Source organism: Zeugodacus cucurbitae, chromosome 6, assembly GCF_028554725.1.
Source record: "Zeugodacus cucurbitae isolate PBARC_wt_2022May chromosome 6, idZeuCucr1.2, whole genome shotgun sequence".
NCBI lineage: Eukaryota > Metazoa > Arthropoda > Insecta > Diptera > Tephritidae > Zeugodacus > Zeugodacus cucurbitae.
The window spans coordinates 37,519,050-37,546,256 of record NC_071671.1 but is presented as its reverse complement, the minus strand read 5'-3'; the positions used below and the strand labels follow the sequence as shown (position 1 = coordinate 37,546,256).

General features: G+C 35.9%; 1 protein-coding gene across 6 annotated transcripts in view; it reads right to left on the bottom strand.

Annotated features, from left to right (window-relative positions):
* The window catches only part of LOC105217808 (rho GTPase-activating protein conundrum), a 47,495-nt gene that overhangs the window by 11,770 nt on the left and 8,518 nt on the right, over positions 1 to 27,207 (bottom strand). For 5 of the 6 annotated variants that reach the window (XM_029043768.2, XM_029043767.2, XM_011193008.3 and 2 more), the window contains one exon: positions 3,834 to 3,869. The exons of the other annotated variant lie outside the window; for it this stretch is intronic. The gene's annotated coding sequence lies outside the window, so the exon portion shown is untranslated. The remainder of the gene's footprint in view (positions 1 to 3,833; positions 3,870 to 27,207) is intronic. 6 annotated transcript variants of the gene reach the window in all.

The window sequence follows — 27,207 nt, the reverse complement described above, 5'->3', positions numbered from 1 at the left end:
GTTATAAATGTAAACAACAAAAAAAAAACAAAGACAGAAAGATTACTGTAGCCTCTGGTTATCGTGCCTTAAATCTTTTGCCTTAGAATCTTTTGAATGTAAGCTTTTACATTATAAATTTGTTTTTAATATCTTATTGGCGCCGAAGCCCTCAGCGAAGTTGTGTTCGAAAATGGTAGAGCGCTTCTTATATAAAAACAAATCAATAAAAATAAACTTCAACTAATCTTAATGCGCCGGAATTCTTAGAATACACGCTGGTCATTAACGTGTACTAAGGGAGACACACTCATACACACGCTTGTGTCTTTATCGTTATGTAGAAATGTGTGCTGGCGCTGTATCTGTTGTCTTTGCCACCCAGCTACTTTTACTTAACTCGAAATGAAGTATCACACTTTCAAAAGCTATAAAACGACCTCCGGCACAATGATTAATCGAAATGTCGCGACAGCCGCATAAATAGCAATGATTTGAAGAGACAATGTGGTCTATTAAATAAAGTTTTCAGATGCTTTTACGCATTTCTATGTACAAAGCCATGAGTGTGGTTTGTATTGTGAAGAATGCAGGCTAAGGCCAATGAACATATTGTCCATATTCTTTTATGTATTTTTATGTACATATATTAAGTGCTTTTCGTAAAACTTTAGTCTGAAGCTTTCAAGTATGAGAACCGCAATTGTATTGGAGAAGAGCTGAATCAACATGGCAGGGCTGTCTGTCTATATGATCTAAGATTTATCTAAATGAATTTTGTAACACAGCGGTTGCATCACGATCCCTCCCCATAATATGTTTTTCTGTAAAACTATTTATTGTAAGCGTTTAAAAATGATATTAGCTAACCTCCAATATCTCAAATAAGGTCCCACTGAGCGTACTGTGTGAAAGACTAAAGCACACCGTCAACAAACTGATTGGAGTTTATTAGTGAGGCTTTTGACCTGAAAAATCTACAACTGACCAGATATTCACCTTGCGCCAAATATTGGAAAATATTCGATACAATATCAGACGTGAAAATTTGCGCGGGAAGCAGAGGAAAAGTAAGATCTCCACTCTGTTGGAAAGACCAAGAGTAGAAGGACCTGGCTGCTGTTGGTATCACAGCGAGAAATAAAAAAAGCTTACTAAGGTTACACACGCCAATCAGCCACTTAAGAACTAAAGTAGAAAGGAGAGAGGAGTGGAAAAACATTATTAGACACCCGATATGTATGTAACGTTTTTGCATATTTGCCTTTGTTAATTAGCACTATAAAGGTTCGAATACCGATACATACATACAAAATTATCATCTACAGGTCTGTAAATCTGCATGAATGTCTGTATATAAAATATATGAGTCCAAATTACGCGGAATCTTTTTGAAAGTTAAAATGCATTTGTGATGCAAGAATGCGTTAAAATGCCACAAGACTAAATAGTGTAAGTAGGATCGGTTTGTCATACGATAGCGCCACAAGCCCGTCTGACTTAATTACCCACAAAACGAAACAGCGAGACACACGCGTGCGTTTGGCAAGTGAGGCCAATCGACCTGTCAGCCAAGCAGATAACCACACACACACACATACACATATGCTCAAACAAACTCGGCCATTTGGCTGCTTAGTCTTGGCCAAGCAAGCCGCCATACTGATATACATAAGATCACTCTTTTATCGAACACTCCGAACATTGCCTTGCCTTGATCAATAAGTTCGACATTTCACATGACCGCATATTTACACACCTATACGTGTCGTCGGTATGTGATTGAGTTTATGCTAAGTATGTGAGTGTGTATGTATGGATTTTGTTAATGGTCCAATGAGTGTACTTATGTATGTATGTATGTATATATGAACATATTTGGATAGATATTTGGAGATTATGGCAAAGTAGCCACTCACACGCTTAAGCACATAGTTATGAATGTACATATACTATATATATGTATATATGCATGTATATTGGTATATATGTATGTTTGTGTTTGTGAACGGTATTTTATCTGCTTTTTACCTTTCTACTGTTTTGAATATTTTTCCAGTTGTTTTATCATTATATGTATTTATTGTGTTGGAATTTTTCGTAGCCGTACATTATTAATTTCATTTCAGGGCGCTACATATGCTAATGCCGCTTTCATGTTAACCGATTATGAAATTACAAATAAATTTAATCAAGTGAAATTTTAGTGACCCCAAAGCTTACATGGCTCGTAAATATGTATGTACATATGTATGCATTTAATCACATGGACATACTCGCATTTGTTTAAACAAGTAAGGAAAAGCTTTTGTATGTATGTATGAGCATATGTTTGTATGAAAGCAACGATATGCTTGTAAGCATTCCTACGTCGGAGCGTGAAGATTAAAGCCTCCGTTATCTGACACTTAAGACAACATGCTTTGATAAGAGCATAGCATATTCTACATATACATATACATACATGTATGTATGTATGTTCATGTGTATGCGCAATCCATCGAAAGCACTTTAAAGCTAATAAATTTCCATTTTGTTGAAGTTGCTTAATTTATTTCAAGTCATCCAATTGAACGAAAGACAAGTTCTGGGCGATTAGAACTTTCTAATAATTTGTAGAACATCAAAAAGTAAGTAATGAAAAATACGCATTGCTTTTTGGCTTATGAACACGATTACAAGCACAAATGCCGACAGATACTACATGTATTTTATATGAGCAGATAGTTTAAGCTTTCTCGTTGCAATATTAACTAGCGGATCAATGAACAGTTTTAAGCTGTCGCTAAATAGCAGAAGGACTAGTTGCGAAGCTTTATCAAATTGTAAATTTAAGGTTTAAGACTTGTGGAATATTTGTTCAACTTCAGAAAGGCTGAACTTTAAACTGTCGTAAAAGATCAGACAGACGTTCAAACCAAGCAAGGTAATCAGCTACCAATGATATGTTTAAGTACATACATACATACATATGTACCGTTCTTGCCAAATTAGGCACACTTAAACATTTTCGTTATCCATCCCTGTTGCTAAACAAACAATTATTTCGAAAATTAGGCGTCCGTCCGTTTGTCTCACTAATTACTGGCAACGAACATGCGAATTGCTGCAATCACAGCGCGGCTGTGAGCTGAAGTTCGTAATGGAAGATCATCAACAAATAAACGCGCTGGATAAGTTTTTTTTTTGCTTTTGACAAACACAAAAAGTTAATTTTATTGTTGGTTTTTCTTCTTTCCTAAGTATACATTTAGTCATCAAACTTTTACATACTTTCAAATCAGTTATGCAACATTTTTCAGCAATCAATCCATGGGCGAAAATGATGTCAAGCCATTTCTATAACATCTTCCTCGGTTTCGCTAGTGCTGGCATTGTGGTTGTGATTTCTAATCCACCATTAATGTGCTCAATATACTCAACATGTTCCACCTTTATTCTCGTCAACTCAATCTCTTACATTTTGATTTCAGCTTAAGGAAACTTTTATATATTTGAAATTAAGCCACAAAACATTTTCAAACATAATTTTTAGGTTCAATGTTATTATTTTTTAGTATTAATTATTTACAAATGAAAGTTCACCTGTAAAATGGAATATTTTTGATTTCCAATGCCTTCAAGACGTTCCATCTTAGTTAGATGTTTGATCAAGCTTTCATTCACAAGTGACAACGAAAAGTTCTATAAGTTCTATAAGTTCTAAGCTGCCTCCGAGGCGAAAGCAAATTTATAAAGAATTAAACTCGGAGGTTTACGTTTACTTGTTCATTTAAGTATGCGAACAGAATATATTTATTAGAGAATAACTGGAAACACTTTTCACACGCAGAGATACAAGAACTTAAACTCACCAATCGTCACTCTTTATTCCAACGTTTTGTCTTTTTCTGAAAAATAAAATAAAAAAATTAGTACAATTTGGCATTATTTAAACATAATACTGTTAATTTTGATTTAGTTTGAATATTTTTGTATAACTTTTATTCTTGTAAAACCGTAAGTATTTTTAGACACATAAAAAGAAAATTTTGCCCGCCGAAAATTATTTAAAATTAACTGTGAGCCATAATTCACTCATTGTCACTGCGAATGTGATTGTCTTTATTGTCTTTAGGAATATATTTGGCTTTGTTTCCCTTTTCCGTTTAGAATTGTGCATAAGAAATGTGAATTGTATTGTCACAAGCAAAAGCTGAAACTGGAATGGATATGAGGCTTTGTAAAAAACTTAATAACATTCTGTTTCGTTTGGAAGGTTGACAACTCAAGCTTTCATCAAAAGCTTAAGCAAATGAAAATTTCTATCATATTGTTGTTAAAAAGTATTAGAAAAAAGTTAAAAGTTAAAATAATATAATTTAATACAACTGTAGCAAATAATGGTACGCCAACGAAATGCTAATATCTCAGTTAAAATTATTTAGATTGAGATTTAATTTTGATTAAACGAATTTAGTACGCATTATTCTCTTGATGGAGGAAGGAGAGGTGGAATCATCTAAGCATTTCCTTCTCCATTGCCCAGTTTTTGCCAGACTGATGTTGAAACACCTTTGAAGGCTCACCTTCGGCGTCCTAGTGAATTGGCTAGAATTGATATTAGCCGTCTAAAGAAGTTTGTAACAGATTTCAAGCATTTTTCAGAATCATAATGGTCTTGTTGATCCATTAGGAGTTTATTGTTATCACAAAGGACAGCGCCCAAAACTGTCCAAATGAGCTCTTCCTGCATATACAGAGATTTACCTACTAATCTAACCTAACCTTTTCTCTTGATAAATGATTAACTACCATTATCCAGCATATAGGGTTTCTGGATATTTTAGCGCCAAAGCTAAAATCTAAAAAAGCTTTTCAAAAAGAAGACGTCTCGAGTTGGCTTAAAATATGCTCGATCTACAAATAATAGAAGAAGTTCAACCTAGGTTGAGTATCCATGATTCAGTTCTACAAAAACATGAATATACTATATAAACTGTTTCATCAGATACCATATTAGTTTGAAAGATATATTCGTTTGACAGACATCATACTCGAGAGGAGAAGAGGCTTACTATTATTATAAATGTTTGACACGTCGCTTCGTTTGTAACTTAGCTTTTCGCAATATTGTTACTTATTCTTAATATTCTGGTTCACATAATCGTAACAGAGAGAATCAGAATTTATTAGCAATCTCTTTAAAGCATAATAGAGTGCTAAACTCTCGCGATAATCTGTGTGTTAAGCCTATTTTGAACCCACAGGTTATACATATGATTATGTAATTATTATTATTGTCATAAATGGCTGAGAAGAACAATGTAATATGCACATTGCTGATACATAATTAAATTCTGTGAGAACTTCTAGTATTCAGTGCATGCATCCTCACCATTTTCTGATTCATGGCTTCAACAGCAATTGGAAACTTAACATGTTTGGGTTGTGAAGTGAAGCGTTGCACATAACGAGCAGGTGCAATTGCTAACGTTGCCACCAAAATATAATTGTGCACCGTCGCATAAACCAACAGACAATTGTTCGCACAAATGCATTGCATTCGTTTGCTACGGACTGGTGCATGTTTACACGGTGGTGAAACTTAACGAAGCAGTCTGCAGCACACACTCACACATACATACATACATACATATGTACTTATGGTTTTGTATATGGCAGTTTGTGTAATTGCAAAATTCACCCAAATTCCATAACTAAAACCCGGCGAAATCATTAAACAATATTTGTATAAAATGTTATTAGCACTAAACTAAAATATGTTTTTGAAGACGTCTTTAACTGTTTATTTTTTCAAACAATACTATACATATGTATGTCCATAACGCTAAACATTAACACAAATTTCTCTAGTGACTGACTGCCTCACTAACTGCTTCTGCCATTTAATTCGCTGACTAATTGCAACTTGCATTCACATTGGGCCATCACGCCAGTAGTGCCGTTATGACTACATACGAGTCATTGCAGTCGAAGGTCTCCGCGGCAATGTATCATTTGTCAGGTAGATTCATATAATACTTTATCTTGTTAGTAGTTGGTTGTACCAATGCTGGTATGTATATATATATATATATATTTGGACGCAGTGTCTAAAGTGTCAACGATTGGAAGTCGATCAGAGAATCATAGCAATCTCAACAACAAGGTGCATTTGCTCTTTTGAATATAATATTTGAGTACATGAATTAATAAAGATATAATTTTCATAAAAAATATGTAAATAATTAATTAATTGCTCATTCTTAGTTAGTCACAAACTAAGTAATTTCGCCTTATGAATATGACGGCCTTATGAATGTGACGACTTAGTTTATCTCAGAAGTAGGTGGTTAGGTTAAGTGGTTGTCAGTCCTAGGCCTTTGGGAGGAAGGTAGTGAGTAACTGTAATACAACATAATTTCTCTTCGTGGAATTTAATCTTAATCAAAGAGTTCCTATAAACAGATAAATTAAATTGTGTATGAGCGCACTTGTTTCTTGAAATTTTTTCCATAAGCAAGGTGTTATATGTACACAGCAGTGTGACTAATTTTCTAGGGCAATTTTTTTTTCTACGTATAAGGAAGTCTTTCCCAAATAAAATTACTACCTGATAACTCTTTGCAAAATAATGAATATATAATAAAAAGATTTCGAAGTTTACTTAAGAGGCTTGGTGGATTTCAGAGGACATTTTTTTAATTTTAATTAACTACTTCCAACTACTTTGAGCTGTAGCAAACTTTTAAATGTTTGAAATTAAGCTACAAAATATTTATAAACATAATTATGAGTTTCAATATAATTTTTTTGTCTGATATCCATTATTTTCAAATGAAATTATATATAATATTTCATTTAAACAATTCAACATATCAAAGATACATATTTAAACCGTTTTTTGTCAACTTTTCGCCTTAATTAGCTCGAAAGAATTAGTTGTAATAAAAATAAATCTTTTATCAATAACTAGATATAAATAACATTATTTGAAAGAGTTGTACAAAATTTGAACAAAGTCGCTTCAAAACTTTTCAAGAAATTGCGTTCATTGCGTTCTTTAAACATTTAGTTTTGAGATAAACTTATAATAATCTTGAGACAAATTTATCTCTTAGAATGTTACTCGAATCGATTGAATACTTTTGGATAATATATTATATATTGTGACCCAACTAACCGCCTAAAACGAGAAAACAGAACAGAAGAGTATCTTAATTGTGTTCTGACACTTGTCACCAGCTGTAGGTGTGCCGTAAGAGAGAGATCTAACGAGATTGGCTGAAAATGTACATCTGTTGAGAAATATATAGAAATATTGCATTAATGACGAATAATTTGCCAATGAAAATACAAGTACACAGCTGTACATTATACATACATGTACATGAGCATACTAACGACCTCCACAACCAGATTTGGTATCTTCCTCCGCATGCAAGGAATTTAACAATGGCGATACTTACTTATGTTGAAGGAAACACTAACCTTATTGGTTAAATATGTAGTAAGTTTCTTGCAATTATTCTATAATAATTTTATCTTTATAAGCTTTTGTATACATGTAATTGTAGTTAATTTGCTTCTAAGCAAGACACAATTATTCAGGGCTAATAAGTGCTTGCGATAATTAGCACCGATTCATAGCGAGGCATTCAATACGATTATTGGCAATATATTTATATTTGTATTGTACGTTAGTATAAAATTAATTGTCGACTCCGTCATATCTACGTTTCATACGTTTTCATGTGTATATAAAATTATTTTCAAATTTGAATTTTCTAAAAAAAAACTAATTAATAAGTACAGCTTGTTTATTTAAGCAAATACATATGTACATACTTATATCTTAAAATATCGTTTAGTGGTTAGCTAGCAATTTAATATCGTAACACAATCGTCTTGTAAATCGTATCTAATACATCTATTGAACATAGCCACATACATACATACGTAAAACTCGAAAGTCCGCCAATCCCTTCAACTAACAGCCGTTTACCGCTTCAACACACACCCAAGCGCGCCGTTTTATTTACCTGTACATGTACGTACATATGTTTGTATTCAAGTATGTGTTGGAGTAGCTAATACCCGCAGACACGTTTTCGCATTTATTGGGCTTTTTTTCACCTTCGTTTTGTAATGGCCATGCATCGGCGATCTTAGTGCCACAGTTAGTTGGCTATTGGCCTAGTCACCCAGAAAGTACTTAACGCCGCCGCACCATTCAAGCTCGTCTTCGCAATTAAAGTCAAGCTTGTATTCGTGCAACAATAAAATTTCAGCCCAATGTATTTACGAGGCACTTCTTCGCCAGTTCCCTGGCTAACGCTATTTTGTTGTGCTTGCAAACAAACCGAAAAGGGAAGGCAAGAAGAACGCTTAGAGAGGTAAGGCCGAAATTATCTATATACATATGTACATATGTTTGGACATACGTACTTTATTTATTTCCACTTTTTTTTTGCGCCCTCTTTTATTACCGGGTCCCTTCCCATTTCTTTCGTGTTCAATATGTATGTACGTACATATGGTGTGTACTTAAGAAAATTCGTACTTGTATTGAGTATATATTTAATACCGTTAGATGTAGTCTAAGAGTGACACTGTTCCATGAAATTACTTTCAAACAGGAATATTCGAATTATTCTGGGTTTTCGAAGTTTTTAAGTTGCCTCAAATACTTCTGGTAAATAAATTTTTATTAAAACATATTTTTTGATATTCAGTACAGTAGAATATTATCATATTATCATTCCGTTTCTTTCTAGCAAATATTATATAATAAAAACTGGGCATCAGTTTCACAGCGGGCTTATCTAAACTTTGCCTTAAAAACAGGAATCATCAGACATTAGTGATCATCATTGAGAATAGTAAACGACATCCACAAGTACAACCTTCGGAACAAATAAAACTGAACTATCTTCTTCGATTAAAGAATATTTTTTTTTTACTTTTCATAATTTTGGCACAATAATTTGCATTCATTCAGAATAATTTATTTAAATGTGCACATTTAATATTGGGAAAGCTATGGAAAGTGAGTTAACCACAAATTTCAGCACTTTCCATTTCTGAATATGGATTTCTTTTAGTTTTGTTGCTATGTATGTATAATACCTACATAGTCCGTCAATTCGAGCAGTCTGCTCAGAATTAATAATAAAGCACAGAGTACAAAAAGCTATATACATACATATAATTACACTGAGGTGAGGTATTTCGAATTTTTGCCATTAACGACCAAGTAACCTAGAACCCAATAATACAACGAACCTTTTCTTTATTATTTGATAAAACAAAAATAGAGAAGTTAATTATTTGCGAATGGATAAATGTTAATTCCACATTTACAATAGTAAACAACAACTGTGCTTAAATATTGGTAATTTAAGTGGTTTGAATTTGGTATATACGGGGTCTAGGTTCATTGAAAAGATCGTGAACATTTATGAATACCCAAATTGCAGCAAGCATTCATAGTTGAACTATGTATATATGTATCTATACATCAGCATATATAACACTTTAGTTCTAATTATACATACATATGTACATACAGCCACGAAATACTCTACTCGACTTGCACTCCTGCTCTCTGAGAGCACTCATCAGCATCTCGGTATAAGGGAACTGTGGAACGGCATCTCAAACTCACTGCGTACCGCTGCAGCCGAAACAATTGGTTTTCGGCAACGACAAAAAACAAGCTGGTACGAGGAGGAGTGCCGTCTCGCAGCGGAGAGAAAACAGACTGCCTACCTCGCAACATTGCAAACGACCACAACACGTGCGGGATGGGATAGATACCGAGAGCTGAAGAGGGAAGCGAGACGCATTTGCAGACAAAAAAAGAAAGAGGCCGAAATGCGTGAGTACGAAGAGCTTGAGAAGCTGGCAGACAGAGGGAATGCTCGAAAATTTTATGAAAAAATGAAGCGACTTAACGAAGGTTTCAAGACCGGAGCATCCTTATGTAGAGACCAAGGTGGTAATCTGGTAACCGATGTCCAGGGCATACTGGGATTATGGAGAGAACACTTCTCCGACCTGCTGAATGGCAGTGAGAGTACAACACCAGGAGATGGCGAACCCGATCCCCCAATCGATGACGATGGAACAGATGTTCCATTACCCGACCATAAAGAAATTCGAATAGCAATTACCCGCTTGAAGAACAACAAAGCAGCGGGGGCCGATAGATTACCGGCAAAACTATTCAAATACGGCGGCGAAGAACTGATAAGGTGCATGCATCAGCTTCTTTGCAGAATATGGTCGGAAGAAAGCATGCCTGACGATTGGAATCTCAGTGTGCTCTGCCCAATCCATAAAAAGGGAGATCCCACAATCTGCGCCAATTACCGTGGGATCAGCCTCCTAAATATCGCATACAAGGTTCTATCGAGCGTATTGTGTGAAAGGCTAAAGCCCACCGTCAACAAACTGATTGGACCTTATCAGTGTGGCTTTAGACCTGGAAAATCGACAACTGACCAGATATTCACCATGCGCCAAATCTTGGAAAAGACCCGAGAAAAGAGGATCGACACACACCACCTTTTTGTCGATTTTAAAGCTGCTTTCGACAGCACGAAAAGGAGTTGCCTTTACGCCGCGATGTCTGAATTTGGTATCCCCGCAAAACTAATACGGCTGTGTAAATTGACGTTGAGCAACACCAAAAGCTCCGTCATGATTGGGAAGGACCTCTCCGAGCCGTTCGATACCAAACGAGGTTTCAGACAAGGTGACTCACTATCGTGCGACTTCTTTAACCTGATGCTGGAAAAAATTATAAGAGCTGCAGAGCTAAACCGAGAAGGTACAATCTTCTACAAGAGTGTACAGCTCCTGGCGTACGCCGATGATATTGATATCATCGGAAGCAACAACCGCGCCGTTTGTTCTGCTTTTTCCCGCATGGATAAGGAGGCGAAGCGAATGGGTCTGGAGGTGAATGAGGACAAGACGAAATATCTCCTGTCATCAAACAAACAGTCGGCGCATTCGCGTCTTGGCACCCACGTCACTGTTGACAGTCATAACTTCGAGGTCGTAGATAATTTCGTATACCTGGGAACCAGCATCAACAACACGAACAATGTCAGCCTCGAAATCCAGCGCAGAATAACTCTTGCCAACAGGTGCTACTTTGGACTGAGTAGGCAATTGAACAGTAAAGTCCTCTCTCGACGAACCAAAATCAAGCTCTACAAGTCGCTTATCATTCCCGTCCTGCTTTACGGTGCAGAAGCTTGGACGATGTCAACATCAGATGAGACGACACTAGGAGTTTTCGAGAGGAAAATTTTGCGCAAGATTTATGGTCCTCAGAACATTGGCAACGGCGAATACCGCAGACGATGGAACGATGAGCTGTACGAGTTATACGACGACATTGACATAGTTCAGCGAATAAAAAGACAGCGGCTACGCTGGCTAGGTCATGTTGTCCGAATGGACGAAAACACTCCAGCCCTGAAAGTGTTCGATGCAGTACCCGCCGGAGGAAGCCGAGGAAGGGGAAGGCCTCCACTCCGTTGGAGGGACCAGGTGGAGAGCGACCTGGTTACACTTGGGATCTCCAACTGGCGCCGAACTGCGAAGGAGAGAGACAGGTGGCGCACTATCGTCGATTCGGCTATAACCGGCTAAACGGTTGCAACGCCAATCACATACATGTACATACAAAAACAGAGAATGGAAAGTTTTGAATGATTCCGTTGTTTTGTCGCGCATGAATACACCTGACCCATAAGGAAATGAATAGACTAATAGGATACTGAATTCTCATTGGCACTTCTGACATTCATTGCCGAATGCGAAATCGCTAAGTTATAGTTCAGTTTAAGCTCATCGTAAAATCAACTGCGTGAAACAAGTGAACAATGGTTAACGCTATAATTTGAGAGATTCTCTTCAATTAAATATAAACGTGTACGTGTGTGTGCATTTGTGTTTAGGATTGAAATCCATATTTGAATTCGTAATAAACGGTAAATGTGCTCGCCTCGCCGAATTAACTTTGAATCGCACGCTCTTGACCAACTGCTCACATGCGGCATGCAGCTACGAATTGGAATTATGTACTATTGTCGGCGCATGTGGCATGCAACTTGCGGTATTTTAAGCTGAATTAAAATTTCAAACACTCAAACTAGTTATTTTTATGTTATTTTCTTCAAATTGTGGTATGCACGCTTAATTATAACTGGCTTTTTAGCGGAAAACGCTTCCATACACATAAATACTGTTTAACACAAGGCACTACATACAGTAGACAGAATCTAAACAAAATCTGCAAACTTTCACTGGGAAGAATCGAAAATACACCGGGAAGTTTTAAACAGCGCTTTATTAATTAATTTAAACTTTACTGAAGGATTGTGGAGGGCAAAGAAAGAAATTTTGGTAAACATTGGACGAAAGCGCTTGAATTTTATGGTACCAATAATTTATCTGGGGTGTCCAGGAGTACTGACTATTCGGAGAGCCTCTTCTCATTCGACCAAAGGTAGTTTGTTATCGTGTAGAAAATCGCACCATCTATGAGGCATATGACGATCTGTAGGACTTGAAAGTCATAAACTAAATGTGATCATAAAAAATAAACGTGAACATAACAAGTAAGGAAAGGCTAAGTTCGGGTGCAATCGAACATTTTATACTCTCGCAATTTATTTAGAGATTTACCTATATTTTCGGTGAAAAATTACCACTGAGTTCTTGTTTGATATCAGGGGCCTTGAAAAATTATAGTCCGATTTCGACAATTTTTTCACAAGTGATGCCACAGGTCATATACAGTATTTGTGTAAAGTTTTATTTCGCTATCTTCATTGGTTCCTTATGTATATATTATAAAGTGAACGAATCAGAAGGATTGAAAATTGAGTTATATGGGAAGTAGGCGTAGTTGGGAACCGATTTCGCCCATATTCCACCAGTGTCATCTGGATGTCAAGAAAATATTATATACCGAATTTTATTGAAATCTGTCGAGTAGTTCTTGAGATATGGTTTTTGACCCATTTCATTTTTGGACTGTATAAGGAAACGGCTAAAAGAAACGACTGCAGAAAGTTTGGTTTATATAGCTTTATTGGTTTGCAAGATATATACAAAAAACCTATTTGTGGGCGGGGTCACGCCCATTATGTGGACAAAACTATAATACTCTCTTAGCAACTTTTGTTGCGAGAGTATAAAAAGAAATGCCAACTAGCAACGAAAGAGATAGAGAGAGAAAGAGAAGTCCATGAAACGTACTTGGAAAATTAATATAAAAAGAGAAATATAAATCATATGGTGTGCCACAAAGTTCAATCTTGATGGTTCGGATGGATTGGCTTACTATTAAAGTAAACTTACACTTATTCACACACTTATTTTAGTGTGAAAGATATCACACTTTATATAGTACATAATACAGTTCCTTTTCAAAGTACAAACAAAATGTGTTGCTCACTTTCTTCATATGGCAGGCAACGGTGTTCAAAGTTTGGTTGATTGGTGTTCTTACAACTGATGACTCGACCACATTCAAAGTTGTGAATCAGGGATTGGAAATTAAAAGCATTTCTTTGGAGCAAGCATCGCACATCTCATTGTTGATTCCTTTACAGAAACCAATGAAAACAAATCGAATCCGTTGACCAGTTTCAGCGAAATTGAAAACCAACTTAAACAGCGTCCAAACTAGTGTGGTAGTGCGGATGATTCATCATCACGTCGGTTTCTTTCGCTACAGTGATGGCAATAGTCGCTAGCTGCTAACCAGCAGCCGTCAGTCACATATCAGCCATTAGCTGTCTGTTATTCGTGCCGTAAGCATTTTGCCAAACTAGTTTGTCGCAGCTTGCTGCAACCCCCTCCCACCCCGCCATGTCATAGCTAACTAACTCCGTGAAACTTAAGCTTCAACAAACTAATTAAATATGCCGATTAATGTCGTTTTCGGCAAGTATGTGTGTGTGTGTGTGTACATGTTGTAAACTCTGTGGTAAAAACTCGTTTGGCGTGTACGTATATATGTAAGTGCGCCGCTCTGTGCTGTTTTGGCTGAGTCGAATTTTTTGGCGATTTGCAATTTTTCAATATTTTTTAAATATATTACGTACAAATATGAATGTGTGTTTTTTAATTATGTTCACATGTATGTATGTATAATACATCATTCACAAAGTAAGCGTCTGGACAGCAACCGTTAGCGTTAGCTTTACTGCGATGGCAGCGGCTAAGATATCCTGATTGCTTCAATATTAAATAATTCCTATCATTTTGCATATTGTATTAGTTCATTGCATTCATAGATTTGAATTTAATTAATCGTTTGGGAGTAGGGAGTTTCGCGACAAGTGCTTCTCTACAAAATTATTTATTATTTGATAATTCCTCATTGTTTTGATTCGGTTTCGCATTTTAAGGCATGCAATCTAAGACATGATGGGGAAATGCATAATTCGATATTTCATAAGAGAAACTCGTTTTTATGTTTAATATATAGTATGTATGTGGTGTGCTCATAAAAGTTGATTAAACCCTTCCGAGACCGGAGCCACAACCAGAGCCAGAGCAGTGTCAAAGCGTTCATATGGAGCAGCAACGCTTCAAATATGGACATTCCAATCGCATGTTGATATGATCATTCGATTTGAACGCGCATGCTTTGTGATTTGGCTTTCTGCGGTTGTTCAAAGTACGGACGGGAATTAGTTAAAAGTACATCACGCTGCTACTTGCTAAACTTAGATGCACGTACATGAATATGTATGTACGTACTCCATATAGGTATGTGTTTATATTTGTTGTAAGGTATCTCACTTTCGACTATTCAAGTGACAACTAATATAGTATAATCAAATATGTATATATACATATATATTAACAGTATACATGTAGAGTACAGTTGCTCATAAAAAATTTCGATATTTACTTACGAAAATGGGAGAGTTATAATTTCTCCACACACACCTTTAAATATGAAATAAAGGGAAATTAACTACAAAAATCGGAAACTAATTGTGTCCAAATAAATAAGTTGTTTGTTTCCTATACAAAAGTCATAATCGTACATACACATCCATATGGCAAGAAAACTATTCGATATTAGGGAGCCCGCTCACGTACATGTCTTCGAATAGTTACTTTATTTATATATATGTATGTATGTATTTATATTTCGGCATACATTTATAAAATGTTTATTGTTCTTCTCTAAATTTGTATTGTACATTTGCATTTTGATTTTACCAGTCATGAAAGTTTGTCTGTATATACACACATGCATATGAACATATGTGCATATGTAGGTATATAACAATTTACTCATATTTATTAGTTGGCAAGGCAAATGGCATATAATACACGTTATTTTCTTATAAATGCCATTGAGAAGGTCGTTTGTTATCAAGTTATTACCTTAGCATTTACGACTTAGATTTCGGAGATTGTTTTCTTTGGTAATCTGTTGTATATTTAGTAAAAAAAACAAGAGCACGAAACACCTTAAGGGGCTATGCCAGTGTGGTATTTTCAAAAAATCGATTTTTTTTATTTGCTTATTCGATAGTTAATACTTTTAAAAATATCCAGTGAAAGGTCATATCTTGAATAGTTTTTAAATGGCAGCGTTCTAAAGAGCGACCGCTCGCAGGCAAAAGCCGCCATAGTCAAAACTTTAAATGCCTATAGGCAACATTGGGCATGAAAGGGTTAAACAGGGAATATTCATGAATATATTTACTATACAATGGCGTACAATCTTTTCGATTTGTTGAAAAACATCAAATTGGCAAAACTACCATTTTTTTACCTAAAAAAATTATATTTTTATTCAGAACTACGCTATTTTGTTAATTTCTGATATTTTTCAAAAATCGTAGGTCATTGTATAGGAAATATCTTCAACTATAATACCCTCTTTTTTGGTTTCAGCTACTCATTCGGCCGGAATCATGTCAGCAGTTGGGGAACTTTTTTTTTTTGGAACCTCCCAAAACAGCACATAACACCACTATTTTTCAATAATTTTGTAAAAATGATAAATAAAATCTTAAAATATAGCTGCAAATATAGCTTATTATGTCCAAAAAACTTCGAATCATTCAATCGAATACTTTCTTTAAAAAAAATGCACGAAAATCGCCTAATTTTTCGTGGGTTACACTGGTTTCTTAATAAATCACTTTCGGAATTGCTGTACATAGAAAGTAAAAATTATCACTAAGAAGTGTCAAACACTCCTCCACTCCGTTGGTAGGACCAGGTAGAGAAGGACCTGGCTTCACTTGGTATTACCAATTGAATTGATTGAGAATTTTTTTTCAAAAGATCAAAGTGTATTCAACAAAGTCAACTAAGTAATTGACTTACCCTTATTTGAAAATAAAATTGTGAACAATTCACATTGTTTGTTTACATTAACCCGTCTTTTTTATCTTGAACGATTTGTCAGTTGGAGCACAAAACATTGGTAAGTTGCTTCCATGAGTTGTTTTGCACAAGCAGTATTCGGCATTTTTTTATTTAAAAAATAGTTTTTTCCATTTGAAAATTTTTATACTCTCGCAACAAAAGTTTCTAAAGAGAGTATTATAGTTTTGTCCACATAACGGTTGGTTGTAAGTCCTAAAACTAAACGAGTTAGATATAGGGTTATATATAAAAAGGATCGGGGTGACGAGTAAAGTTCAAATCCGAATGTCTGCCTGTCCGTCCGTGCAAGCTGTAACTTGAGTAAAAATTGAGATATCTTGATGAAACTTGGAAGACGTATAAGCGTTCGAATGAGCGTAATCGGTCCACTGCCGCGCCCACAAAATGGCGAAAACCGAAAACACATAAAGTGCCATAACTAAGCCATAAATAAAGCTATGGAAGTAAAATTTGGCGCAAAGGATTGTACTATGAAGGGGCATATTTGGATGTAATTTTTTTGGAGAAGTGAGCGTGGCTCCGCCCCTACTAAGTTTTTTGAACATATCTCGAAAACTACTAGAGCTAGTATATCAAGGAAACTTTTTAGAGCCGTTTTTTTCGATACTACCTTATACAGTCCAAAAATGAAGGAAATCGGAAACCTTAAATTTCATTGTAAAGATGGTACAGAAGAGCTGCACTCAAAATGCTATACAAAATTTTAAATGGGCGTGGTTCCGCCCACTTATGGGTCAAAAACCATATCTCAGGAACTACTCGACCAATTTCAATGAAATTCGGTTTGTAATATCTTCCTAGCTTCCCAATGATATGTTGTGAAAATAGTCCAAATTGGATCACAACCACGCCTACTTCCCGCATACCAGAATTTTGAAGTCGAAGCGTGAAGTCGACTAGTGAAGATATCGGAACAGAACTTTGCAAACATACTGCATTTAAAGAGTGGCATCGCCCTTCTAAAAATCCGTCGAAATCGGTCCATAAGTTTTCAAGATCCTATATGTATATAATATGAGGACCTCAGTGCTTCTAAAAAATTTTTTACCGAAAATATAGGTAAGTCTCTCTGATATTTAGAAGAAATTCAGAGGGAATATGTTTCTTCTAATAATATGTCCCCGTGCGAAAAGTGTGTGAAATCGGGTCATAACTTCCCCTATCTCCCATCCATTTAATATTAGGGTTTTCAAACTTTCAATGGACTTTATACCATATATATGCCGAATATGTGAGTCAAATTGTTTGTTATATTAATAAAATTAAATAAATAAATTGCAAGAGTATAAAATGTTCGGTGACACCCGATCTTAGCCCTTCCTTACTTGTTTTACTTTTGAATTTCCAAATTTGAACATTTGAATAAATGTAAGGATTAAATCAATAACAGCATATATACATGTCAAATAAGGGTAAAGAAAAATTAAATGTCATATACTTAGTACACTTTGTTGAAAACACTTTGAAAAATACATCATTTGTGATCCACAATTAGAGTTAATCTCAAGTTCATGCGTGAAAACGATTTATAGGTCTCGTGTGGAAAGGAGATTTGAAAATGTTAAAACGAGCTAATATTTTCGAAAATCTACCGCTTGTTATAAACAAAACTTTTTCCACACAAACGCAAAGGTTTACACTCGTAAAAGTTATCATGATAATATGTGGACTACTCTGCCATTTTTGTTCAACGAATCACAACTTTATTTATAAATCAAACCGTATCAAGTTTCAAGCAATTCTATCCGCGCTTCCAAAAATTTAAGGTGCGTCATACGCTTAAATACATACATACATATGTATACATCCATAATGTTGTTTTGACTAGTATCATCCGCGCTATAATCTCAGAGGTGACTTTTCTACAGTAACCGCAAAACTCATGCAAATTATTTTTATGGCCTTTGTTTGTCCTTTTCTCATGTATGAGACGTTTTTATCTTATCTTAAAATTCTTCTTTCAATGTTCGAACGACACACTGAACTTTCCGCTTACGAAATAAACAAGTATGGAATTTGGTGTTCTGGACAACAGTGGCGAAGTGACTTATGTTCATGTGCACATACCGTCAAACACACTCTTATAGCGCAAAATATTAACAAGTAAGGAAATGCTAAGTTCGGGTGTAACTGAACATTTTATTCTCTCGCAATTTATTGCTATATTTTTATTAAGATAACACACAATTTGACCCATATATTCGGCATAAATTTCACTAGAATAAAGAAAACCAATATATATAGTATATAAGCTGAGATAATTCCTCAACCGATTTCTCTCATTTTCATCACCAATATACATTATATCTAAGATTATATTCTTCTTCTTGACTGGCGTAGACACCGCTTACGCGGTTATAGCCGAGGTCACAACAGCGCTCCAGGCATCTCTCCTTTTGGTAGTTTGGCGCCTGGTTCTTCCACCGGAGTGGAGGTCTCCCTCTTCCTCGGCTTCCACCAGCGGGTACTCCATCGAACACTTTGACCTAGCCAGCGTAGCCGCTTTCTTTTTATTCGCTGAACTATGTCTATGTAATCGAATAACACATACAGTTCATCATTCCATCTTCTGCGGTATTCGCCCTTGCCAATGTTTAAGGGACCATAAATCTTCCGCAAAACCTTTATCTCGAAAACTCCTAGTGTCGCCTCATCGGATGTTGACATCATCCACGCTTCTGCACCATAAAGTAGGACGGGAATGATGAGGGACTTGTAGAGTTTAGTTTTTGTTCGTCGAGAGAGGACTTTACTTTTCTTTACTTTACTTTAGGTTTCAGACAAGGTGACTCACTATCGTGTGACTTCTTTCCTATGATGCTGGAAAAAATGGTACGAGCCGAAGAGCTAAACAGAGAAGGTACAATTTTCTATAAGAATGTACAGCTACTGGCGTACGCCGATGATATTGATATCATTGGAAAGAACACCCGCGCCTGGATAAGGAAGCGAAGCGAATGGGTCTGGTGGTGAACGAGGACGAGATAATTTAGTTTATCTGGGAACCAGCATTAACAGCAATAACAATGTCAGCCTGGAAATCCAACGCAGAATCACTCTTGCCAACAGGTGCTATTTTGGACTGAGTAAGCAAAAGCAACTTACATAGCCGTATTAGTTTTGCGGGAATACCAAATTCAAAAACTCACACGAGGAGGAAGCGCGGTTTTAATCAAAAGTATTATTAAACATTTCGAAGAAGCTCAGATTAAGACTAAAGAAATTCAAGCTACAGCAATTTCAGTAAAAATGCACAGTCAGTCATTATACTTAATTGCTCTATATAGTCCGTCCAGGCATAATGTCAAAACTGATACTTTTTCGAGTTTATACAAAGTATCAAAAATCAATTTACGTATTGAAGATATCTCAGATTTAAACTCTGACCATTCTCCAGTGAAATGTGAAAAACCAGTAATTTCGTCCTTCCCGTGTTCCTTATCTAATAAACATACTGACGACAGATGCTGACTTTGATTGTGAGTTGAATCTTTCACAAATGTAATTCAAAATGCTGCGTGGAACAGTACACCGAATATTCGCGTGAATCTAAGTGGAAACAAATTCCCAAAATACATCTTAGATGGTATCCATAAAAAACGCAAACTTCGACGAAGATGGCAGCAAACTAGGTCGGCTGCTCTCAAAACAGAGCTTAATAGCATAGAGCAAATCATTTGAGAAACACATTTACACCTAACGATGGACATGAAAGAATTGTATAAAAAAATTGTAAACATTGTAAACAGACGTGTCTCAGGCTTTTGATAGAGTTTGGCATTCGGGTCTACTGCTGAAATTGAAATGCATGTTACCCAAACAATATTGCGAAATAATTGCTTAAAAGATAGATACTTTCGCATAAAACAAGAGGATGCATACTCAAACTTGCAACCGATAGAAGCGGGTGTTCCCCAGGGAAGCGTTGGGACCAATGCTTTACTTGCTTTTTACAAGTGATATCCCCACTGACTCAAGTCAGTATCTACCTTTTGAGTGCAAACAGCAGTCAATGCAATTACAAAATGGGCTTCCAAGTACCGCATTAAATTGAACGATTCCAAATCAATGCACGTAGACTTTACTTTAAAAAAACATCATACCACTCATAAGAATGCTAGGTACCTAGGAATCACCCTAGATGTTAAGCTTCGCTGAAAAGAGCATGCCAAGAAAAAAGGTGTGAGCATGATTTAAAATTTGCTAAGTTTTACCATCTAGTCGGTAGGAGATCCACGCTTTCAATCGAAAACAAGCTGTTTTTATATTAAACTGCTGCACAAGCTTACTCCTTGTTTCAAGTAATTCGTTCATTAAACATGACAATGCAATGTTTTACTATCAGCTAACAAATCAAATCAACAACACACTTAGAGAAGCAAAAGCAAATGCTTGCATGACATTTGTAGTTTTGTAGTCATTGCCTTTTGTGCCTTCTCCGACAGTAATGTTTTGAACAATGCTTGGTGAGACAAATGTCAAATGTACCGAAAATCGGTAGGAGATCCACGCTTTCAATCGAAATATATTTGATTTATATATAATCAAGTACTAAAGCCAATTTGGGACTATGGAGCCCAACTATGGGGTTGCTCAAGTCAAAACTGTATTGCCTGCATTCAGCGCTTCCAAAATAAGGTACTAAGAAGTATAGTTAATGCTCCTTGGTATGTTAGATCTGCTGACCATCACAGTGATCTTGGTGTGAATTCAGTAGTAAACGTAATAACCAAACTTGCTAAGACTCACGAAATGACGTTTAGACAGCATGTAAATGACGAGGCATCCAGACTAATCGGAACTGCTGAACGAGAAAACTGATTGAAACGTAAGAGGCATTCAGACTTAGCAAGGCAACTGTAGCAGCAAATGAATTTCTCTAACATTTAGCTTTTAATTATTATTTTTAACTTATTAGAATTTAATTGTGGTTAGTATTTAATCATTGTATACTAGGTACAATTGTAATAAAAAAAACAGAATCGACGAATCTATGAATAGGTGTAGATTCAAACGCTTATTGTCTAAATCTTTTTAAATAAATTCACCAATAAAAACTGTTTTATATTTTTTCAGAACATTGTATTCAATTGAAAATCAGAATGGACAATTTCTTTAATCGGTTTCAAGTAACAGAATTTTTATAATTAAACTCAGGAGGAAGGAGTTCGAACTGATTCAAATGATTTAAAAGAATGAACAAAGAACTTATTAATTTATTATACGAAATTAAATAAATTTTTAGTTAAATAATTTAATTATAAGAAAACATTCCATTACATATCTATGTATGTATGTACTTCTATATGTTTATATACATACATATATGTACATATGTTAGTCGAGCTAATCCCAGTTCACGGTCCATTTTTTTAAACCCTGAGATGTTCTCACCGCAACGCGAAGGAGGAGACGGCGAAAATTACGGCAATTAAATATTCGCTGCAAATTCACAAAGTTGCACGTACATATCTACTAATGTATGCATGTATACACAATGTACATATGTACACATGTATTAGCATGTACTATCAATATTTACTCCAATTTACGTTAGCATTTTTGTTCAACTGGGAATCGTGTGCTGTTATAACATAAAAAGTAAACATCAAATAAACGTCAATCAACAGCAATGCTCGTACTTGTCAAGGTCTTTTGTGAATTATCTCATTTGTTGTTGCTATTTTTTTTGTTTTGCGGCCATTGAGACTTGACGTTTTTCGCTCTTATACTGGCATGTATTATACATATGTACAACTGTGTGTGGATATCTCAATTGACTTTTTAATTGGTTTCGTTTGTTTTCACTTGTTTCACAAATGCTTGTTAGTAGCCCGTTCAATTTCAATCCATATACCCTCGCAATATATGTACAAGTGCACTCTACAGGAGATAGAACCGTTACAGGCCGACAAGCGCCATCCATATAAATGGATACACTGACTCTTGCTAGATCTTACTCCCAGAGACGAAATTTCATTAAAGTATGAATAAAGATAATATATTTTTAATATGTTTTTGAATGCTGTTTATTTTGGTAGTGTCAATGCGGCGTTGGTCTCTTCAATGAATACAAATACTTTATATAAAGAAGTAAAGGTAAAGTGAAACCATCTTAGCTTTTTTTAAACCAATGCTGAGTTTTCGACCGAAGAATCCTTACGTTCAAATGTTATGTTTAGGATATCGGATAGACTAACAATTTCGAATATTAATTCAAAGGCTTAAAATTACAGTTGAACTTCCATAATTAGAATTTTTATAATTCGAAGTTCGCCATAACTCCAACCCTTGAATTGGCAATAGAAGTCGTATTTGTGGATTCGAGTTAGGGAAGTTCAATTGTATATTGATCAAGTTATTAACAATTGAGCGATTTTTGTTATTTTATATAGTAATGCCACATTCGAATACTATATATATGATTTACACGATACTAGTTCAAAGGCTAGACTAAGAATCTTTCTTTTAAAGACATTTAAAAATGGGCGGGTTTGATGCAAAAAGTTGCAGTCCGAATATTTAAGTTATGCCATCAGCTATATATTAATCGGTTTAATTTGTCTGATCGCATTGTCAAATTCGTTCTCTCTGTTATAAACTAATCTTGAAACAAAAAAAATTCAATGCTGTCCCTATAACCGTAGATTCCGTTTCAGCTACCGGAATACCGCGATGTTTAAAACATTTATCCTATTATAATATACATATATACCAACTGAAAATGGATTTTTTAAGATATGTATGCAACTTTAACTACAGTGACCGACAAATGTCTACATACACCCTCTGTTTTCGTTGGTGTGAAAGTAAGAAAATCTTTTTAGAAAAATGTGTTGACCACACAAGTAACCATTTATTATTAAAGAAACCCCCAAACTTCGCAATGAAAATAAAAAAAGGGGAAGGACTTTTGAAAAAAAAACTTATATTTACAAGTGAGTCAAAGTTCTAAAATTTTAATATCGATGGAAGATTAAGAGTTTGGATAAGACTCATAGAAGACTCTTTTGGAACATAATTGGAAACCTTCAATGCATAATTTTACCTTAGTTTCGGCTGCATCTTCCAACAAGATTACGATCCAAAGGAAATAACGCAAATTGTATTATTTTCTTACTTTCAAACCAACTAAAACACGGGGTGTATGTAGACATTTGTCGGGCACTGTATGTAAAAGAGCCATTTCAATTATACGACATAGTTATCATAATTTTCACGGTCCAACATCCTGTTAAAGTAATTGACGCTTTATATACGAGTACACGTAGGCTAACACAGTCTTGAGCAGCTAACACTTGGGGCGAAATACGATCCGATCCGGTTACATATATGGCGCAATCAGCTCTTAACTTAATCTATGTTAAACAAGCCTTTAAGACTACTACGTGATTTCACAAGATTATTCAGCTGTCGTCTCTCCCTACTGCATCGTTATTAAGTCGATTGGCAACTACTCCCGATGCTCGCCCCAGTTCCTGTAATCCTGCCAGCCACCGACAACAAACTTAAATGTGAGTACATGTTGTTGCTTTTCAATCTTCTGGGCAATGGGCATATTTATCAGGATTCGTAATCACCAAGTTGTATCCATTGGAACAACTGCAAGGCGATAGAAGAGTGGCAGCAGTGGGAGGTGCAGCGGATGTGGCCGCGGCAACAACCTCCTCAGTGGCATTGAGATGCAGATAAGTGGGCATCAACGCGTAGCTAATCGCATTGGGCCTTGTGTTCGATTGCTGTTCGAAATGGCAAACTTCTTGCTGTAGTCGAGCTCTCCAGCTCTCCTCAGCGCGCTGAACAGATTGCACTGAAATAGTTGAACATATGGGAGCAGGGCAATGAAAATGTGAATGTGTTCACAAGTAGCATGCTTGTCGATTAGCGCGCATTGCTGGCGACAAACTAGTTGCAGTCGTTGTTTGCTGCGATAAGAACAGAAGCTCTCATCCGTCCGTCACCACATTTTAATCGATCATGCGTTTAGTTAATTACACAATATATATAATACCAGTTTGTAGATGGCTTTACAAAAAAATCTACCTATAAATCGGATGAGGATAATTCTTTATAGCGTACATATGAATCAAGCATTTTCAGGTAAAGTTTCACTTTCGATGTACTCGAAGAAGAAACTCTTGTTACTTGCATAAGCGATTCCGAGTCGTGGTTGTATATTTCTCTCCTTCAAAGTTAGACCAAAACATTTCAAAGCCGGAGACCACAAAATAGGTAGGCCACAGTGAATCAGGGGAAGTACCCTAATACACACAATATGAAAGTAGCGAAAACGATTGACAATGCTAAATTAACCATTACATAACCACTACTCGTTAAAGACTAACTCGGTGATGTTCTACCCATTCGCTCTGTGTTCTGATTTGTACTATTTTTTATGGAACCACGCGGTAAACAATTCGGAAGCTCAAAAAGGGCCATATAAGCATCAAAATTATTAATTATCTTCACACAATTTTTCTAACTCATCATCTATTAAGAATTTTGTTTCAGTAATCATGAATCCAGAGTTAAACGACAGAACCGCGAGTTTTACATGCTAAATAACACATTTGAACGCCTAAAACTGCTACCAAACATTTGTTTATAATTATATTTTTTTGTTTACTTAGCTAATTATGAAATGCACACACGTTCCGGCCATTTCATTACCAAAAACAAAACCAAATCCGAAATTATGTCAATCTTCATACTCAATTTGTTTGGAGAATGTGCATGTGGTCTTTATGTAGTGCTCCCATGTTCCGTGTTCCAAATCATCTATCACTACCTTTTGCCAAGTTTCAAAAATTAAAATGCAGGAGGAGCCGTTGTATGGACAATGATAAATAAGAATCTCGATGAACAATCTCACCAATAATTCGGTAAAAATTGGCACGGAGTATAGTTGTTTTTACTCTCCAGTGATGTAGGGCATTCGAATGCTAATTTAAATGAATGTCGATAATAATGACAATTCAATAGTTTCAGTTATTTCCGCGTCCATTCTACACGTAGTACTATTGTTTATTAAGATGTACCCGCTGAGCCTATTGACATTACTCACGTATGCCATTTTATATTATAGAGATAATATTCTTATTTAGTGTAAGTCAATATTTGCTTTAAAAATTATCAATTGTTTGTCAACGTCCATTCACAGATGCGTATAAAATTACTTGACTTAGATAAGAGTATAATCAAGGTAAGTGATAGAAGAATAAAAAGCAGCATATATTTCGTATATAAACAATCGTATAAATATAATTTTTTTCAGTAAAAAAAACAAGAATACAATCACAACTCACTTTTTTCGTAAAGGGTGTATGAAGGAAAGTTTAATGGTTTAAACAATAATTTCATTATTAATAAACAGATATTTTTATACTTAATGTGTGTATATGAACAGGGTAAGAATGGAAGCCTCACTATACTTTAATAGAAAAATTCCAAAAATTATCTACAATGTTACAATCGATTTCTGGTATTACTCACATGTCAATAACAACACATTCAGTTAAACTTCCATAACTCGAAACATCATATTCCACAAAAAAAGTTGTATGGAATGTGACGCCTATTGCCTATTCAAGAGTTCGAGTTATGGAAGTTCAACTGCATCTGATTAATTTGTGCTAAAGTTTTATAAAGTTGTTGTATTTTTCATTCCTCATTCATTCTGAAGAGGGAAGCGAGACGCATCTGCAGACAAAAAAAGAAAGAGGCCGAAATGCGTGAGTACGAAGAGCTTGAGAAGCTAGCAGACAGAGGTAATGCTCGAAAATTTTACGAAAAAATGAAGCGACTTAACGAAGGTTTCAAGACCGGAGCATCCTCATGTAGAGACCAAGATGGTAATCTGGTAACCGATGTCCAGGGCATACTGGGTTTATGGAGGGAACACTTCTCCGACTTGCTGAATGGCCGTGAAAGTACAACACTAGGAGATGGCGAATCCAATTCCCCAATCGATGACGATGGAATAGATATTCCATTACCCGACCATGAAGAAATTCGAATAGCAATTACCCGCCTGAAGAACAACAAAGCGGCAGGGGCCGATAGATTACCGGCTGAGCTATTCAAATACGGCGGCGAAGAACTGATAAGGTGCATGCATCAGCTTCTTTGCAAAATATGGTCGGAAGAAAGCATGCCTGACGATTGGAATCTCAGTGTGCTCTGCCCAATCCATAAAAAGGAAGATCCCACAAACTGTGCCAATTACCGTGGGATAAGCCCACACCTAAATATCGCATACAAGGTTCTATCGAGCGTACTGTGTGAAAGACTAAAGTCCACCGTCAACAAACTGATTGGACCTTATCAGTGTGGCTTTAGACCTGGAAAATCGACAACTGGATCGACACACATCACCTTTTTGTCGATTTTAAAGCTGCTTTCGACAGCACGAAAAGGAGCTGCCTTTATGCCGCGATGTCTGAATTTGGTATCCCCGCAAAACTAAAACGGCTGTGTAAGTTGACGTTGAGCAACACCAAAAGCTCCGTCATGATTGGGAAGGACCTCTCCGAGCCGTTCGATACCAAACGAGGTTTCAGACAAGGTGACTCACTATCGTGCGACTTATTTAACTTGATGTTGGAAAAAATAATACGAGCTGCAGAGCTAAATAGAGAAGGTACAATCTTCTACAAGACTGTACAGCTGCTGGCGTATGCCGATGATATTGATATCATCGAAAGCAACAACCGCGCCGTTTGTTCTGCTTTTTCCCGCATGAATAAGGAGGCGAAGCGAATGGGTCTGGAGGTGAAAGAGGACAAGACGAAATATCTC